At 34.2% G+C, this 10235-nt stretch overlaps 1 non-coding gene across 1 annotated transcript; it reads right to left on the reverse strand.

Annotated features, from left to right (window-relative positions):
* Positions 1 to 1454: 1454 nt before the first annotated feature.
* On the reverse strand, positions 1455 to 1527 carry TRNAF-GAA (transfer RNA phenylalanine (anticodon GAA)). The gene has a single exon. It is a non-coding gene; the product is annotated as a tRNA-Phe (tRNA).
* Between the last annotated feature and the right edge of the window lie 8708 nt (positions 1528 to 10235).

Here is a 10235-nt window from a genome sequence, read left to right on the forward strand (position 1 = left end):
ACTAAGTTATCTTCGCTAATATTTGAAAAAAAAAATCATAAGTAAAGGTATTTCCGCTAATTCATTATATTTTTAAAATAAATAATCACTAATTTTAGATTGAATAAAGTTATGCAACTTAATGAACTTATGCAACATAAACCAAGTGCGGTGAACGTGGATTAAACATGTAACCTTCAGATATTCAGTCCGAACTAAGCTATCCCCGCTAACACTAAAAATCAAAATTCATGTGTAAAGGTATTTCTGCTAATTCATTATTCTTTGAAATTTTAAAAATAAATAATAACTAGTTTATTTTTTATGCAACGTAAACCAAGTGCGGTGAACGTGGATTAAACATGTAACCTTCAGATATTCAGTCCGAACTAAGCTATCCCCGCTAACATTAAAAATCAAAATTCATGTGTAAAGGTATTTCCGCTAATTCATTATTCATTGAAATTTTAAAAATAAATAATAACTAGTTTATTTTTTATTGAATAGTCAGCTTATGCAAATGGAAACAGGTGCGGTGAACGTGGAGATTAAACATGCGACCTTCAAAGCTATCCCCGCTAACATTAAAAATCAAAATTCATGTGTAAAGGTATTTCTGCTAATTCATTATTCATGGAAATTTTAAAAATAAATAATAACTAGTTTATTTTTTATTGAATAGTCAGCTTATGCAAATGGAAACGTGAACGTGGAGATTAAACATGCGACCTTCAAATCTTTAGTTTGACACTCTCCCAATTGAGCTATCCCCGCTAACATTAAAAATAAAAATTCATAAAAATAACTATAAGGTGCGATGAATGCAGATTGAAAACAAGACCTTCCAATAATCAATTTGATGCTCTCCCAACTAAGCCATCCTAGATAACATAAAAAATAAATAATCACATGTTTTAGATTGAATAGTAAAGTTATGCAACTTAGTCAACTTATGCCAGTTGGATAAAAAACGTGACAGATCTTCTGCTAATTCATTGAGATTTTAAAAAGAAATAATCGATCTTCTCCTAATTCATTGAGATTGAGATTTTAAAAAGAAAGAATCGCTAATGTAGTGAACGTGGATCAAACGTTACCTTTAAATCTTCAAGATGACGCTCTCCTTGAGCTATGCATGCTAATATTAAAATTAAAAATTCAAAAAGAAATAATCGCTAATGCAGTGAACATGGATCAAACGTTACCTTTAAATCTTCAATATGACGCTCTCCCTGAGCTATCCACGCTAATATTAAAATTAAAAATTCAAAAAGAAATAATCGCTAATGCAGTGAACGTGGATCAAGCGTTACCTTTAAATCTTCAATATGACGCTCTCCCTGAGCTATCCACGCTAATATTAAAATTGAAAATTCTTAAGTAAAGGTATTTCCACTCATTCATTATATTTTAATTATATATAATCACTAATTTTAGAAAGAATATTCAAATTATACAACCTAAAACATAGTGTGTGCGGTGAACGTGGATCGAACACGTGACCTTCAAATCTTCAGTCTAACGCTCTCCCAACTGAGCTATCCCCGCAATCATTGGAAATGAAAATTCATCAGTAAAGATATTTTCGCTGATTCATTGAGATTTTAAAAAGAAATAATGACTAATTTTTTTATTGAATAGTCAGGTTATGCAAAAAGAAACAGGTGCAGTGAACATGGAGATCGAACACGTGACCTTCAAATCTTAAATCTAACGCTCTCCAAACTGAGCTATCCCCGCTAACATTAAAAATGAAAGATTTTAAGTAAAGGTATTTCCACTAATTAATTGAAATGTTAGAAAGAAATAATCACTAATTTTATATTGAATAGTCAAATTATGCAGCGTGAACCATGTGTGGTGAACATGGATCGAACACGAGATCTTCAGATCTTCAATCTAACGCTATCTCAACTGAGCTATCCACACTAACATTAAAAATGAAAATTCATTAGTAAAGGTTCACTAATTCATTGAAATTTTAAATAGAAATAATCAGTAATTTTTAATAAGATATTCAAGTTATCGAATTTGTTTAAGGTGCGGTGAACTAGAACACGTTAGGTATTTCCGATAATTCATTGAGATTTCAGAAAGGAATAATGACTAATTTTAGATTGAATAGTCGGGTTATGCAACTAGAATCAGGTGCGGTGAACGTGGAGATCAAACACGTGACCTTCAAATCTTCAGTCTGACGCTCTCCCAACAGAGTTATCCCTGCTAATATTAAAAATGAAAATTCATAAGTAAAGGTATTTCCGCTAATTCATTATTTTTAAAAAAGAAATAATCACTAATTTTAGATTGAATAAGCAAGTTATGTTTTTAGATTGTATAGTCAGGTAATAAACTTGTATTAGGTGCGTTGAACGTGGATAAAACACGTGTGACCTTCAAATCTTCAGTCTAACAATCTCCAAACTGAGCTACTCTTGCTAACATTAAAAATGAATCTTTATCAGTAAAGGTATTGGGTACGCTTCTGGAAATTCAACAAAAGGCAATAGTATTAGACCGAGATGCCAGATTTAAATCTCGCTTCTGGAAAATTCAACTAAGGCATTGGGTACGTAGTTATAGTACGACATTCCACCCATAAACAGATGGTCAAACAGAAATGCTCAAGCAAATATTGGAAGACATGTTGAGGGTATATGTGATGGATTTTGCAGGAAGCTCGGATAAGTACCTACCCCTTATGAAATTCACTTATAATAATACTTGCCAAGCCACCATACAAATGGCCACATACGAGGTTCTCTATGGACGAAAATTTCGGTCCCTTATCTTTTGGGAAGAAGGGGGGCAAACGACAACTATTGGGCCAGAGTTGTTGCAAAGTACCAACGCCGCAGTCTAGAAGATTAAAGCTAGGATAAAAACCGCACAAAGCCGAGAGAAAAGCTATGCAGACCTAAGGCGCAAGGACATGAAATTGTAGGTAGGGGATCATATATTCCTAAAGGTAGCACCCCATGAGAGGGGTGCTCAGGTAGGGTAAAAAGGGGAAGCTAAGCCCTAGGTTTATCCGTCCCTTTGAGATATTAGAAAGGATTGGATCTGTGGCCTATAGAATCGGGCAATGCCCAACTTGTCTGCAGTACATAATATCTTTGATGTATCCATACTACGGAAGTATACCCTAGATCGTTCACAGGTACTGGCTCATGAAACTCTCTTCTTGAGAGATGACCTAACGTATAAAAAAGACCCGATTCAAATAATAGACAAGAAAGTCAAATGATTGAGAAACAAGGAAATCTCTCTTCTTAAGGTCCTATGGAAGAATCATAGAGTAAAAGAAGCCACTTGGGAAACAGAAGGTAAATAAGAACCTTGTACCTTGACCTATTTTAGAATAAACACTTTCGATGACTCAAAGTTTTCAAAAGAGAGGAGAATTTGCAACACTCAAGGTCTCCAATAAGAGACAGTGTATAATCCCTACTAGGTTGTATCTAGAAGTAAAGAACAAGTAAAATTGAAAATACATTGAGAAAATGGTACTTTTTCTAATTTGTATAAACTTCCCGAATCATTAAATTTTTTATAGAATAAGAATTACATGTTGCTTAAAAAAGGAAGGCTCCGATCGGACAAGACTTTTCTGGCAGAAGATTCAGAAAAATCAAGAATGAAATTATAGAAATTCTAGACGTTTCAATGGTAGTGGAAAATCCGTCTATAAATTATGAATAAGGGTAGACTATTAGGGGCAAGAAGCAAGCTTAATCGAGTACCCAATCGAGAGATACAAGTTTTTTGTTTTGGGGCATCGTGTTCATGGGTTTACCTAGAATTCGAGAACTATAGTCCACTATTCATTTCTAAACTTGTTCCTGCACCTTCTAAATAAGTTTACCCATAAGTTTGGTGAAGGAAAGAGGTCCTCAAAGTGCTAGTAGGTTTTCACACGAATTAGTCCACGTTAGGTTACCCTCTAATGTTTCCCTAAGCTAAAACCTCAACTCCTAAAGCCTAACCCATGACATTATGTATAAACCTAGGTTCATCAATAATCCATGTACCAAGTACCTAGAACTATGTGAATAACATGCTAAATAAGTTGCTAGGATCCATACCCATAAGTAACCATTATCTGCATTACGATGCCCCTATTCCTCTTTAGGTAGGATGTCCTGCAATATGTATCATGAGCTGGATGTTATGATAGGCCTACCTTTCCCATAAGCTAAACGAGATTTCCTGCACCACGATTTACCAGTAGGATTACATGATTATGACGACATCACTCATGTGTTCATGGGGAGAAAATTGAAGGTTATTTTAGCGGAAGGTTTTCAGGATCAGTATATGATACATGACACGATGGCCTCTAAGTTCTAAGATCCTGAAAACATAACAAGAAGTAATATCCTAGCTTAAGGTCGCGATTAAGAACCTACGAGTAGGCTACTTACTAAGTTTTACTCACTCTATGTTTATCATTCTTTATCAAGTAACTAAGAGTTGGTCGTGGATGAGAGTTGACTTTGGAGTGTGGGCCATGGACTAACCTCTTTTTTTAATCTAGTATTTTTTTGTTCTTCTCTTGATTCAAAATAAGCGAAAAATGATAAATAAATAAAAAAAGCGACGAGGAATTTGTAGAAAAATTATGAATTTTTCCAGAAAAATAATAATAAAATATTTAGAAAGTGGAAAATTACCAAAATACCCCTAGAAGAATGGATAATTATAGAAATGCCACTCTAATTAGAATCAGAGCATCTACCGTGACCATCCGAGAAAAATCCTTCGAACACAAATTTCAACCGTCAGATCTCCTCCAAAATTTGATATGATCTAGAACGAACACGCACGGATCATCACATCCAACGACTAGTATTCAAAGCCAAGGTCGGTAAGGCTATGATCGGAGTTGATATCTCCGAAAAATTATCCAGAAAGTTCGATATCTAAATAACGAATAATCTGGAGCTCTCAATGTTGGTTTAAGCTCCTCCTATAAAGTCTGAAGTAGGAGCAACAATACGGAATAAGAATCGAGAAAGGTCGATCCCCCAATCGAAGGCAATAAGCATTTAGATTGTGGGTCTCCTACTCTCAGATTTCTTCCAAATTCGAGAGCAATCCTCCACCATTTCTCTTCAAACTTCTAAATAACGAAGAATATGGAGCTCTCAATGTCGGTTTAAGCTCCTCCTATAAAGTCTGAAGTAGGAGAAATAATACGGAATAAGAATCGAGAAAGGTCGATCCCCCAATCGAGGGCAATAAGCGTTTAGATTATGGGTCTCCTACTTTCAGATTTCTTCCAAATTTGAGAGCAATCTTCCACCATTTCTCTTCAAACTTATTCCTACCGTTTCTCAACAAGATTACCCACAAGTTCTATGAAGGAATATAGTGCTGAAAGAGCCTAGAAACCATTCCCCCAATTCAATCAACCATTATAGAACTTCAAGAAAAACTTGAAAATCCAATCCGAGGATACATGATGATTCGTCGAGCAAGAATGATTCCAATCAGTTTCTACACCTCCAAGGAATGCTTCCATAGAAGATCACAAAGAAAAGTAACCTCGAGAGCATGTCGAATTGAAGGAAATAGGTTTCGAAATTAAATTAGGGATAAGAGTCGAATTCCTATCTATGATCTCTTTTCCTTCAAATTAAGGATCCTCTAGCTTCAGAGGAAGAAGATGAGTAAACTTGATGAAGGAATCGAGAGAGGAAACATCGTAAAACAAGCTACCCAAGAGATTGAAAAATCTGGCGTTTCGAGTGAGTTGCATACCGAGAACAATTTTTGAAAATTAACGTCTTACATTCAAAGACGTTCCTCCAAACCAATTTCTTTAACCTGAAGAAAGGATATGGAAGAGGTTCGATGAAGAAATAGGGCCTTGAAATCCCTAGAATCGGCTACCCAATAAGAAATCCTTTGTTTTATCTCCAGCGATAAATCCGATTTTTGATAAACTTTGAAAGGGAATATCTTAGGCTACGATCCACGAGAAGGTATCAAATCAATCACTAGCCCTTCCTTGTAATACCCATCTTTAAGTTTCACGAAGAAATCGAGGAGAGAAACGCTGTAAATGTGGCTGTACAGGCCGAGTTTCAGATGGCGGCGAAGCGAAAAATGCGCATCTTCTTCTTGTTCAGAGGAAGAAAACGATTATATGGCCAGTTCAACTGAACTGTCCAAGTCAACTCAAAATTTGACCTTTTCTCGGGTTTTCTCAATTTTAACCACATTCCAGACTGATTCTCATAGAAAATCTCATGGTTTCAGAAACTATACACAATAAGGAGTACGTGGAAGGAAATTTTGAAGTAATTTAGATACTGGAAGCTCAAGAATGGACGTCCCAAACGTCGACGACGAGGCAAGTAGCCTCCTTGGAATTTTTGTTAAGAAATACTTCTAAAAATCGCTTGAATTTTCATATGAACCCTAAACCAAGTATGAATTAAGGATATATGAAAGAAAAACCCAAAGAACCGTGAGTTAAGACCCTGAACCGATCAAATAGCTCGAGATTTAAGTAACGTTAAAATAACCCACTATATGAGCTCCGTTGCCTATCAAATTTTAATACTGAGCATATTATAGTATGTTGAGGTCAGATATGAAATTTGGTGGTCATTGGATAAGGATAAGTAGGTAAACCAAGAAATAGTGTAAAATGACCATAGTGCCCCTAAGGTAATTTACCTTCAGTTCATGACCTAGATGACCTTCAAATGCTATGAAATTCATCGATAGATCTTATTTTATGAAATGTTATATGAATCCTTATCCCAAGAGGTTATATAAGGTAATGAAGTTTGGGAGTTATTGGAAAACTTTAGTTAGCGAAACCAAGATATGGGAGAAAATGCTCATCACGATCCATATGACCTTTGCCATGAAGCACGATGTTTATACGTTAAATTTTTAAGTCACATTTGGAATACTAAATTGGGTAACAAAATATTATGAGCATCACTTAGGGCTATTATTTATAAGAATATTAAGTCATAAATTGGGTAACAAATTATTATTTTCAACTACATGTCATCTTCAGATTAACGAGCAAACTAAGGTGGTTAATAGAACGTTAGGAGCATTGCTTAGGGCTATTAACAACAACTCTTTAATAAACTAAAATCATACCATCAACATACTTAAACTATATAAAACTCTCTCGTCTCCCCTATTAAGTTTAGCTCTCCATACAAACTGAATTAAACAGAGGAATCCGCATCTTCATCATGTAAAATTGATGGAATAAGAAAATAGAGAGTTATCCCGGTTTGTTGTCATTCATCAATGGAAGTTCCCTTCTCTTGAGCTCTCACGTCCACCTCTTTGCCCTAATCAATTCTTGTTGGTCTTCTTTTTTTTCTGCTGTCAACAGCTGCTGGATTAGTGTTTTCTTCTTCTTCTCTGGTTTCTGTGTAATTCGATTTTCTCCCCCAAAATGTGGCTCCTCTCCTCTTGGTCTTCCTTTTCCTTTTATATTGAGCATGGGTTCCCCTTTAGGGCTGAAAAGGAATAAGTAGTCCACATAGGATGTTCCTCATTGGGTAGTCAATGACCGACTTGGACTGATGATGTGGATTTAAAATTTTCATGTCATCCCCCATTTGTTTCAAAATTTGCTACTCCCACATGGTTTAGCATAAATGTCTGAAATTTTACCATATAACTCAACTAAATATACAATTAAGATCGATTTATGCCAAATCATATTTTTTTTTTCATGTTAGGCTGCAATAAACGATTTCATGCTCACTAAGTAGAATAAATGGGTAATAAATGAGAAAATTGTGAATAAGGGTGCAATATAACTATAAAAAGACTTCATATAACTCTACTCTTACAGAGTTATCAATATATTAATGACTACTACCTAAATTATAACCTAAAGTTAATAATTGACGTCCAATTAGCCAACCCTAAATTTGTAATCATTGTGGAGTGATTGAAATTCCAATGGAAGTAGTTTAAACTCCTAGTACCTTAAATGAAGTTGGTCTCTTCTAATAAAACACGAATTTCTCTTTAATATCATTAATACAATTATGCTTCATCTTGAACCTACTAAACATGAAACTAAAATTGCGTTCAATTTAACTCAATTTTATTGTCATCTTGAATGACGTGTAGGATATATTCTTGATTTACCTCGATATTTCATATTAGTTAAGCTTTTTGCAAAATCACAATTAGACAACAACAAAGATGAACTTGGGTCTATTTATTATTTTAAAGAAAATTTCTTTCTCCATCTTATTCCTAAAAACTTTGTAACTAAATTCATATTATGCGAAGAAACAAATTTTTTACTCGCAAGAAGTAAAATATGCAACTTTAACCAAAATTTCATCTAAACAAATTTTATTGCCATACAACATAGATGACAATTATATCCTTCAAACAAAAACTAGAATAGTTGTGGTGAACGGGATAGAAACTCTAGTGTTCATCCATAATATACAACCACTACCTAAATTATGACCTAAAAATTTAAAAACATAAGTTGTAGTTGAAAATTACATAAAACAATCCCCTAAATCCAAGAACTCTATCCAATTAGTAAATCCTAAAGATAGGAGCTAACATAGAGTAATTGAAGCTCCACATGAAGTAATTTAAAGTTCCCCTGAACTAACTAAAGTTTATCTCCTCTTTAATGAAGCATGAATTGCACTAAAGTTCATGAAATGCTTATAGACTCCAACTCTGAGTACTATTAATGCAATTATGTTTCATATGAGTTTGTCATAAATGAAACTAAGGTGCATTCAATACAACTTTATTTTCTTGTCATAAGAGGCAAAATAGAAAAATTAAATCAAACAAACTAATGAACTGAACCGAATCAATCAAACCAAAATTGATTAGTTTGTTTCTTTTGTTGGGTTGTTGGTTTATTTGATAACCCTTGTATATTATAACGATTCAACTTTTCGTTTTATAGCCCTCCAACTACTAAGAGAAAAATATATTTGAGTAGAAGCTTAAAATAATTGGTATACAAGAAAAGGCATTTGGTTTAGTGGTATGATTCTCACTTGGGGTGCAAGAAGTTTTGAGTTCAATTCTTGAAATGCCCCTATGTTTAAATCTTTTCTTATCTAAGGACTTCATATTTGAAATCAACTTAACTTCATATTCGACATTTTACACTTACCATCATGCTCTTAATACTCATAGTCTTTCTTAACATCTCATCCCAAGGCTTTATTCTCCAAGACAAATTCTACATCCAAGGTATTCTCCAAGACAAATTCTACATCCAAGGACTTCACATGTTTCCTGCAATACGACAAAATATGACCTTCATACCTAGGCCTAAGGCTTCATACATACGTTTCAAGTGGTATAATACCTAGGCCTAAGGCTTCATACATACGTTTCAAGTGGTATAATACCTAGGCCTAAGGCTTCATACATACGTTTCAAGTGGTATAACAAGGGCATTTGGTCTAGTGCTATGAAAGTTCGATTCTCAAAATGCCCCTTCACGAGATTGTAGTATGAAAGACATTTACCAAGTAAATAAATACATTAAAATAACACAAGTGACACATATGTAAACTATGTTATTAATATTTTATTTCTATTACATCTTTCCTTATTTATGAAATAATGAGCGGAGATATTTTTCATTTTCACAATTACTGATGACGGGAGGTTTAGGATTTTTTAATGTAAGAATCGTGGGGATGTAGCTCAGATGGTAGAGCGCTCGCTCGATGTGGAAAGTACGGAGATCGATACCTTGCATCTCCAAATGAATCGATCACTAATATATTATTTCTTTTCAATTTTTTCTTATTTACGACATAATGAGCAAGGATAGTTTTTCATGTCACTATTATTGATACGAGACGTCTAGGATTTTGTGACGTGAGAATCGTGGGGATGTAGCTCAAATGGTAGACAGCTTGCTTTGCATGCGAGAGGTATGGGGATAGATACCATGCATCTCCAAAATAAAACTATCTATTATTAAATATATTATTGAAAATTATTTCTTTTCAAATTTTCCTTATTCATGACAGGTTGAGTAGCGATATTTCTTCATTTTCACTATTATTGATGATGAAAAATTTAGGGTTTTGTGATGCAAGAATTGTGGGGATGTAGCTTCGCTTAGCATAAGAGAGGTACGACTTAGCATACGAGAGGTACGAGGATCGATACCTCGCATCTCCAAAAGAAACTATTTATTATTAATATTTTATTTCTATTAAATATTTCCTTATTTATGACATAATATGCAGAGATACTTT

Source organism: Cucurbita pepo, chromosome 10, assembly GCF_057944985.1.
Source record: "Cucurbita pepo subsp. pepo isolate OVF chromosome 10, ASM5794498v1, whole genome shotgun sequence".
Lineage (NCBI taxonomy): Eukaryota > Viridiplantae > Streptophyta > Magnoliopsida > Cucurbitales > Cucurbitaceae > Cucurbita > Cucurbita pepo.